Consider the following 9,596-nt stretch of genomic DNA (forward strand, 5'->3'; position numbering starts at 1 on the left):
GCTCAAATGCACTTGAGCTAGGAATAAAACTTTAAGGGGTTCCCTTCTTATGTGGTTTAAACACTAATTTTTACTCTATCACACAACAGATATATAGAATGAAGCTCATTTGTGCTTAACCCCCATCAAGCAAGCAGACAGGCCTCCGAAGGAAATGAACACAAATGTAGTACACTGAAATGCAAAGAAAAAAACTTTCACAGAACAAGAGATCAAAATAAAAGTGCACTTTGGTAATAAAAAGTTGTGACACCTCATGCTAAACCTCCTTGCCTTTGAGCTGTTGCACAAAGTGCAGTTCAGAACAGCAAAATTTTTTTTCAAATGTCTAGCTTAGATATGGGGAAGCCACTTATAACAAGAAAACTTTAGTACAAATAAAATTGTTTCTGTTGTCTAAAGAGCTTTATTAATCATCTGTGAAAGAATATGGGTACAACAATGCAACTCGTGACATCTCCCACCTTTGCCATAGACACATTATAAGCTAACACTTATCTGTGCATACACATTTTAAAGTGCTTTCCATTACTTGCCCGTTTCTCCTACTTTTCAATGGTATTGCAGCAACAGTGCATGCAGTCATCTCTAAAGTTCCTTTAATTCATTTTTCTTCTAAATGTTGGCTGAACAGTGCCACATCAACAAGTAAATACACTGCACATGTGCCACTGACAATTGATGCTCAATGCATGCACTGTTAAGAACGAACTATACAACTTTTAGTGCTTGTTGCTTGAAAAGCCATTCGTGCACAGGAGCTTTTGATTACAGCTTTTCACAAAAAGTTCTGTGGTCCATTCCATATTCAAAACTTGGATGTATTCTGGTAGGTGCAAGGGCACCACCTACAAAGACTCCTGCAGCCTAAAAACGTCTCATTTTTCCTTAATGTGAACAGGCTTTTATACTGCAATGTGATGAAAGACCGGGATGAGTGAACTTCAAATAAGATGGCTTGTCATACATGGCTACTTTCAGGAAAACCTTTCTCTTGGGTGGACGTCATCTTTACTCATTTCCTTTTCCTTAACAGCATTGAATTAAGGTAGGGGCTTCAGGCATAGAGCCTGGGTCCCACCTCTGACAGATGTCTATTCAGTTTTCCAAGAATTTTTTCTGATAGATAACTACAAGAATGAAACCAGCATTACTGATGCTACATAAAACACAAATGTTAAAAATAGTTTTTTCAGATCCCATAGAATCCCTCTGTCTGTAGGAGTGCAGCTGTATTAGCCCCAGTCACCACTACATCTTTATTCTGGCTTTGCTCCTCATGCTTCCTATTCACATGTCATTTTAAGCTACATATTAGCTCATGCCAGCAAGTGCATTTCAAACCATGAGACCATCTTAACATTCTAATGCTATTATAATCTGGTCCTGTTGGATTTTAATCTGTAGATGACTTATGTAAAGTCCTCAAAAAACAATGTGTCACTACTCTTGTGGCAAACAAAGAGTATTTGAAGGTGTATTGACAATACTTTCGACTCTTTATTTTCTTGCAATTGTCCTGAACCTCTAAACCCAAGAAAAAATGCACAGTGCCCTATATAATTTAATAGCTTTTCTACAGCCAGTTTCGGTTTCATTTCCCAGAAGGTTACTGTGTCGCGACGTCATGATGCAGAAGGTGGTGACATGGAAGCAGGACATCGCGACATTTGGCACTCACTCAGGCTTGCCTGATTGTCTGCTATGCTGCTACCTCAGGCCTCGCAATGAGTAGCAGCATAGGAGGCAACCGAGCAAGCTGGAGCAAGCACCAAAGCATCTCGGATGTCCTGCTCCCATGTTACCATGTAATCGTGATGTCATGTCACTGTTAGTACCTCTTGGGAAATGAAAACGAAACTGACTGTAAAAAAAGCTATTATAATAAATTATTCATCGCAACTCTGAGGCTTGCAAGTATTTTTTCTAGGGTTTCATGGTCTCAAACCTCCATTTAACACAAAAAATGAAGTCAGAAATGTCATGTCAGTACTCCTTTAACCTGTCCCATTCACTGCAGTGCTCAGGTGATTATATTATTATGAAGTGGTGCGCATTAAAGATGAATTTCAACACACTTTTAAGGAAAATAACAGATGAGAGATCATACTTTGGTTAGAAATTTTTTGGTGTAGCAAATGACAAGAATGTGTTTTCAAATGTCATTGTTAAAATGCCAAGTGATGATTGCTTAAATTGCTTACTCTGAAGTATCAGATTACAGCACTACACAACAGCTGTTCATTAAAATAGAGACGTGTAAATATATGCAACATTAACAATACCATTGAAGACCTCTATTGGATTTTAGCAAAAGTAAATAAACATTCACAAAATATATGGACAAGGACATAAGAAATACACAAGCAGTAACGAACAAAAATAAAACACATGGAATGTACAGGGTCCCGAGTGTTCGATTGCAGTTTATATGAAACAAAGATCACAGTTGAAAGGAATCCTGATACATTTTAACGAAAAAATAATAAAGTATTGTTCATATGTGCATCTTTATAGATAAAAGTATACCTTATTAGCTATTTAGTAGCTAATGGCAGCTATAACTGCAAAGCTGGAGATAATGGGTTATCTAGGATTGGCTGTTATAAGTTTGGCATTGCCTACAGCCTCTGTTTAACTGTATTTAAGCATTAAATGATTAAAATACAAGCAGCAGTGTATGGCTGGCACCCATTAAATGCAAAATAGTGGTATTTCCAAGAAACACTGTTTTCAGTGTTAACAGCAAGTGCAGAACATTGTAGTTGCTATTGTAGTCCATTACTTTTTTTTTTACAAAGTTATATACATTGATGTTCATTTGCACCAAGTGCTCAATGAAACAACAGTGAGGTAACAAGAACAACCTATGGGATATGTCCAGTTTTAAAGGTGCCATAAGGATTGTGTACTTGGTTGTCCAAACATGGTGCAAGCAATCCCCCCCCCCCCAAAAAAAAAAAAAAAAATCCTCGTCACTGTGCAACTCTCAAATTGTGCAGACCACATGGTTATACGGACACATTTCTGAATATTATGAGAGTGCTCCAATCATGCATCAAAGAATGTAATGGCTGGGATTCACCAGTAGCAACATGAAACAATGCATGAAACAGTTCATACTACTCCAATAAAACTCACAAGAATACAATGTTGGATTAGTTCGTTCATGATCAATAAGTTGCAGCACACAACAAATCTGTCTGAAAGTTACCGACTCAAAGCTCTGCAATTGCATAGCCATCACAACAAAAACAGACAGCAAGTTTTTTAAAGCAGCAATGTACAAGAGCAGAAAAAAATCAGCAAAACTTATATGGTGAAATGGTCATCCAAGTGTGAAATAATGAACAGAGATAAGGAAAACACTACTGAAAATGATATCTAAATGATTTACAGCATATCATGGACACACTAAACCATTGGAATCTTCATTTCATATTGTTTAGTTGTGGCCTTACTGTATTTCAAGTCTTGATGAAGTATTTTAGTGCTGGTGCTTTTTTTAGTGCTAGCATGAGGAAACAACTCAGACAAGCCTGAACACATGGGACACAAAGAAATGGGAATGAACAGGTGAAGCACAACCTGTCCAATGAAATATAAAATACACTAACTGACCCCATTCTTCATCTCACCTTTGCTACTGCTATGAGAAAGCAGTTTTATGAAGGACAGCACAGGGTGCAAGCTAGTAGACAGTTCTCACTAATTTAAAAATGTATTAATTTTTGGGTTCTACTTCACAGATGGAAACAAGAAACTAGGCAGAACTTTTTTGCACATATCAAGCAGTTGCTACCATCTCATAAGAAATGGATCAATGTAGTCAGATTTTAGATATACTGTCAAACATCAATTTCAGCATTTTTCAACAAGCATAAGTGGCCCCTCCATTGCTTAAGGACTACTTTTTCATTTGGCTATATCTGCTGTCCTCCAACACTCTGAGGCATATTCTGAAGTAAGACATCAGCTAGAGGTACGATCAAACGTGTCCTCCAATCATGCACTTCATCTTATGAACGGCACAGATCATCTCTCTAGTCTGGTTTGACAACATTTTTTTCCAGCAGCAGCAACAGCACAGACGAGATTTATCTCACATTCATCCGTAACTTTAAATCAATTGTCAGACAAATCTTCAGCACACACCGACTTTATGCATGAACTTGACATGCTAGATGTTAACTTTATGCCTGGAGCATTATATTCTTGAAAATGTGCAAGATGTTATGCACAATGCACGCAAGCAAGTGAAGCCTGCACTCACCCAAAAACCTATCCAGAACTTCAATGTCACCCTTTGTAGTGACTAACTAATGGTTCATGTCTTTACTGCAGTGTAATGCTGGTGCAGTGAACAATCTCACCCTTATTATACATGCCAGAGCAATCATCTTGAAGCTCTAAAGCCAGCTTCAAGTGCCCAGCCATACCAGGTTCCTTTGTCAACAAGTGCTGACCAGCAGATCTTTAATTTCAAGACAAGCTATGCCCATTCTCCAGCAGTGTTATTAGCTGTCATATGCCTCAAGAAACATGACAAAATAAACTGGATGCCATGCAATGAAGACGTTACTATGCAGTTAAAGGAATGTGTGCATGTGGACTAGGACACTACTATATCTGCTCTATGGAGGACTGCTTCTCTTCACAGCATAGATGCCAAATGGCTAACTGCATGAACTAACAAAGTTATATTTCTAGTGTGAAAACCATGGGCATGGCACATATTGGGTGTGAACACCTGAAAACAACTCACGGGCTATGAGATGCCATAAGAGGGTTCCGGATGTATTTCAACTTACTGCAGTTCAATTTTGAAGTCGCGAGCCACAGTCTTAAGAGCCGAGATGCTACAAGAAAATTGTTCCATTGCAGTGTAGGCATGCTGGCTGAAACCAAGTGAAACAGCTTGTGTGCACCTGTGCAAATTGTAATGCATTGAGACTAGGGTATCGAAATGGAACTGAACCAAACACTGGAAAAACATTTTAGCTCGAACTAGAACTGAACCACAACATTATTTTTTTCCTGACGGAGTGATACGGAAAAGAAAAAATAACAGTTGTAGTTTCAGGTTGCCCACCTTTCTGGAGCTTTTCATCCATGCACTGACATCTCGCACAAAGATTCTACGACAGTCCACGATATCTTTCTGTGCTGTGGCTTCCCTCTGACCTCTTACACTGCTGAAAACTTGCGCAATGGAGAGCTGCGAGTAGACTTCTTATAATTTTGCATCGGTGCTAACTCCTATACGAGGTGAAAGACGTTGGCTCGCTTTACGATGTAGCACCTCAAAGCGATCTGTTGATGTGTCTGGTCAGCTATGACAAGAAGTGTTCCCTTTGGAAATGAGTGGCAGCCGCACAGGGTCAGAGCTGTGCTCGTCCTAGCTCTCCTTAAAAAACTTTGGCCACTCGTCCGTGTTGCTGCCAAATAGGATCCAGGGGCCGAATTCACAAAGCGTTTTGTTTTAAATGCTCTTTGCCATTGGCTGGCCACCCTCACTAATACAAATAAGTCAACATCAGGATTGGCTGAAACTTCATAACAAACAGTCCTAGCATAAGAGCCCTTGTGAATATGGGCCCAAGGCCTGCATTCACAAAGCCTATTTGTTAGCACAAATACAACAGACGTAAAAAAAAAAAGTGTTACCGGGATCTTGGCAGTGCATATCAATGAAGCAAGCCATCAAGGCTGTTTAAGAATTTAGCCTGCCGATTGAGTCAAGGCTGTGAATGGGCCATTTAGACAAGAATGCATATATAGTCCCATCCTACTACCTATCCTCACACTCCAAAGACCCCTAGCTCTTTTTCTCCTCTTTCCCTTTCCTCTACAGAGAGGAGTTGTAGGCTAGAGGACTGCAATTCCTCATTTCTATCTTTCTCCATACTGCCTCGCTTTACATAGACTCCAGCACTAACATTGGATCTGCTTAATTATTTTTTTACTAACTACATGTGGCTTGAAGAACATGTGCAATCTTTTCATGCGGCTTAGCAGCGTCAAGCTTTTTTAGCAAATAAATTTTGCTGTTTTCCTGTAATTGTTTTCAGTTTGAACTAGAGTCGTTTCAAACTGGTTTGAACCATTATTTTCTCACTCTGAAGTGAAGTGAAACTGAACTGTCTTCACTGAAGCGGAATGAAAACAGGAATGAAAAGGTTTCGGTTTGACACTCCGACAATGCCACATTAAACCTATGCTCAAAGACATTTGAATTTTTTTGCCGATGCGTTTTTTCTATTTTTGCTTCTGACTATACCTATTGCTTGGTACACAACTATTCTTCCATTCCACTGGCATCTATATGCAACCATCGTGGACTGAAATTGAAAGCACACCTTTATGCTCAGCATAGCCACTAAGCCACAGCAGCAAGTGACAATGCACATTGACTAGTTCTGAAATTAAACGTACTCATTATAATGAGGCAATTTTGCAAGTCGTTCTCCACAGTCACAGTTTTCTTATAATGAAAATTGTACATCACGACTACTAAAGCCACCATCAATTTAATGTTCCGACACTGCAGCTTATAATGGAAAGCATACAGAAATTAAATGTCTTTTTTTTACTCAGTGGCAGCGTAAATGCATTTCTTTCAAATTATGCTTCTGCTTACCAATATCCTGAGCATAACCACCAAGCATATTTTCGGAATGTTTCAGACTTCAATGTCTGCAATAGATATACACGAAAAAATGCCTTTCCCAGTTAAGCTTAGAATAGCCCAGCAAAACCAGCTTACATGAAGTTTCCGAAGCTCACTTTTTTTTTTTTACAGTAAGTTTTACAAGAGGCCTTGGAACACTTATTTTTTCAAGGCTAAGTAGTAAATGCACCCAATCATTCAGCCATGCAATCATGGACAGAAGATTTAACTACACATTGCTGCTCTGTACATACAATGATTCCACACTCTTGATCGATCCCTGACATCACCTGTCTGTTTTCTAACAGCGGCTACCAATGTTCCGAGGCATTTAATAAATTATTGGTTGTGGTTGTCCCGACTCCTTCAAGGTGACAAATGACAAGAGCCAAAGCAAATAAGGAGAAGCAAAGCAAAACCAATACTCAAAGTGGACAAGGCAAGCAAAAAAAAAAAGAAGAAAGGGCGCAGCATATTAGCAAGTTACAAGGCACATCACTGCTGCAGCAGCTGCAGCAATGTAACCTGCCTCCAGCAGCAGTAACAGTGCAATGTTTCCCACAGCACCCTGCACCAGTACACAGCTTCACCAGGGCAATGGCACTACACTGCTGCTCTGGTACACCAGAGACATGCAGCTTCTATAGAAGAAGAAGCGAAGCCTCCAACATATCAAAAAGCTACTTTTTCACAACGACTATACCGATTTCTGTGCTAGAAATCTCTGTCAATTTTAATATTCTAAGTCTGCCATGGTTGTCGCAGCCATGTACCAAATACAGCTGTTAAAAATGTTTTTGAAGCTCGTAGTTCTTTAACTCATACAAAGCAAAGAACATAAAATGAGAAGACCAATCATTGATGCCATCAAAAGACTTTCCTTCTGCAAAATATGTGGCAGAAATTGCCCAATTCTCACAAAGCTACAAAACACCAAATAAAAAAATATGACCGCATGACTGTCATCAATCAGCAATGCAAACAGCACAGGAAAATGCATGATGTTTCAGGCTCCTAAAGGGAAATTCAACGCAAAAGGGAGGCAGACACCACAATTACTAACTTCAAAATGGTTGAACTTAGCGCATAGTGTTGTCTACATCTCCCTTTGTTCTTGTCTGCTAGCACTAAAATGTTATGCAACACTTATCAAGAACAGAGCTTCCACAAAATGGAAAATGCAAATTGATGGAGTGGCGCCACCATTTTGGAAATGCGCAAACAGCTCCCTTAATCATTCTGACAACAATGTGTCAAGAGTGGTAAATGAGAGATAACAGAAAGCAAATTACATTGCAATTGGTCAAAGAAAATGAAGTTTTCCAATTTTGTTTTAACTTTTCCACATAACAGCTAATCCATGCTAACTCTTCCCACTGCCTTGACAGCAGTACTTGGTACCCCCTGTGCAGCCCTCTTACTCACCAAAAGTGCAGTGTTTACCAGAATTCGACCTCCTAGATTGCAAGCTCAATGTAGTACTTCTGTGTTGCACAGACAAATGAGCAATGTACCCATGTTTTCTCAGGACATTTAGACTGAGGAAAAGACCATGATTCAACCATGACCAATCTTCAACCATGATTTGCTCAGCAACTAAGTCACCTATTTGTACATAACAAATGCTGGGAGGCTTTAAGCTGCATCTGATCACTCTATCTAAGCTTCACATTTGCCTCTAGTGTCTCTTTAACATGAAGGTTCAGCTCACGGGGTTTTTTTATTTTTTAATTAAGCAAACCCTTTAATTTTTACCAACAAACTTCTTTGCCAACTATTTTATTCACATGGAAGCCTACAAGTATTGCTACATATAGGTTTAGCTATTTTTAGCTAGTCTGTGCAGACTAGTGAAAGATGTTCAGCCAGTCTGAAAATCGTATTTTGTAAATGTGCACAATATATGAGGGCCAACTTTACACAGCTTTCACATACAATGTATTAAAACCCACCAGCATAACAAGCTGTTAAGTGGTCACACTATTTTCAGTTAGCGTAATACATTATGGGCCCCATTTGCTCCTTCTCACTAGTGAGAGATAGCTCAAAAGTCAACAATGCACCAAAAGCAGCATAGCAGTATGAGGCAGCTGCAACCATCACATCTACTCACTATGCAACTAAGAGTTCATCCAAAAATGCAGTGACATCCAATGCCAAAGAGGGAGAGCTAAACAAGGAAAGAAGTGTACCCAATTTACAAATAACATGCATACAAAATGCAGTGAACAGTACATTTACGAGGTCGCGTTAAGTGTGAAACAGTTCTAATTTTTCACCTATTTCTAAATTACATATGTCAACTCTACGGTAGACTTACTCCTACCATATGAAGAAGCCGAATGGCGAAAAACTCATGCATAAATGCCAGCATGGTTGCCCTTTATGCTTTATTGACCTAAAAATTCCTTTTTTTTTCTTTTGCTTAAAAATGAATTTGGTATTTGGTACATACTTCCACTAAATGGATATGGTATGTTTTTTTAGGTTTTACCAAAAGTGCTGAAGGCTCACTATAACCCAAGGAAAGAAACCAGGTTGCTGGTGACGTGATCAGACCATGAGAAGCTAAGATGCTAAACTGCATTGGCCATTATTGTCATCATCTATTAAACACATAGTTCACTGTGCCAGTGTTTTCATTTTCTGAAAGCCCAAGCTCTGAATGGTTCCTATACGATGACAATTACATAATAAATAAAGATTAATATAACTGTGGGAAATATAATGATGGAGTCGCTCTTCAAAGAAGGAATGCAGAATTCATTCACTGGCATACTGGCCTGAGCTGTATAAGGGGTAAGCTATAAATGAGGCAGTTCAGGCACTCTGTCAAAGACAATGAACTTACACATCCAGATATACAATGGATCTGTACCTCATGACTTGGCAAAATTTATATTTAAGGAGGATGGTATACGTGCCT

Source organism: Dermacentor silvarum, chromosome 1 (assembly GCF_013339745.2).
Source record: "Dermacentor silvarum isolate Dsil-2018 chromosome 1, BIME_Dsil_1.4, whole genome shotgun sequence".
In the NCBI taxonomy this organism is placed as follows: Eukaryota; Metazoa; Arthropoda; class Arachnida; order Ixodida; family Ixodidae; genus Dermacentor; species Dermacentor silvarum.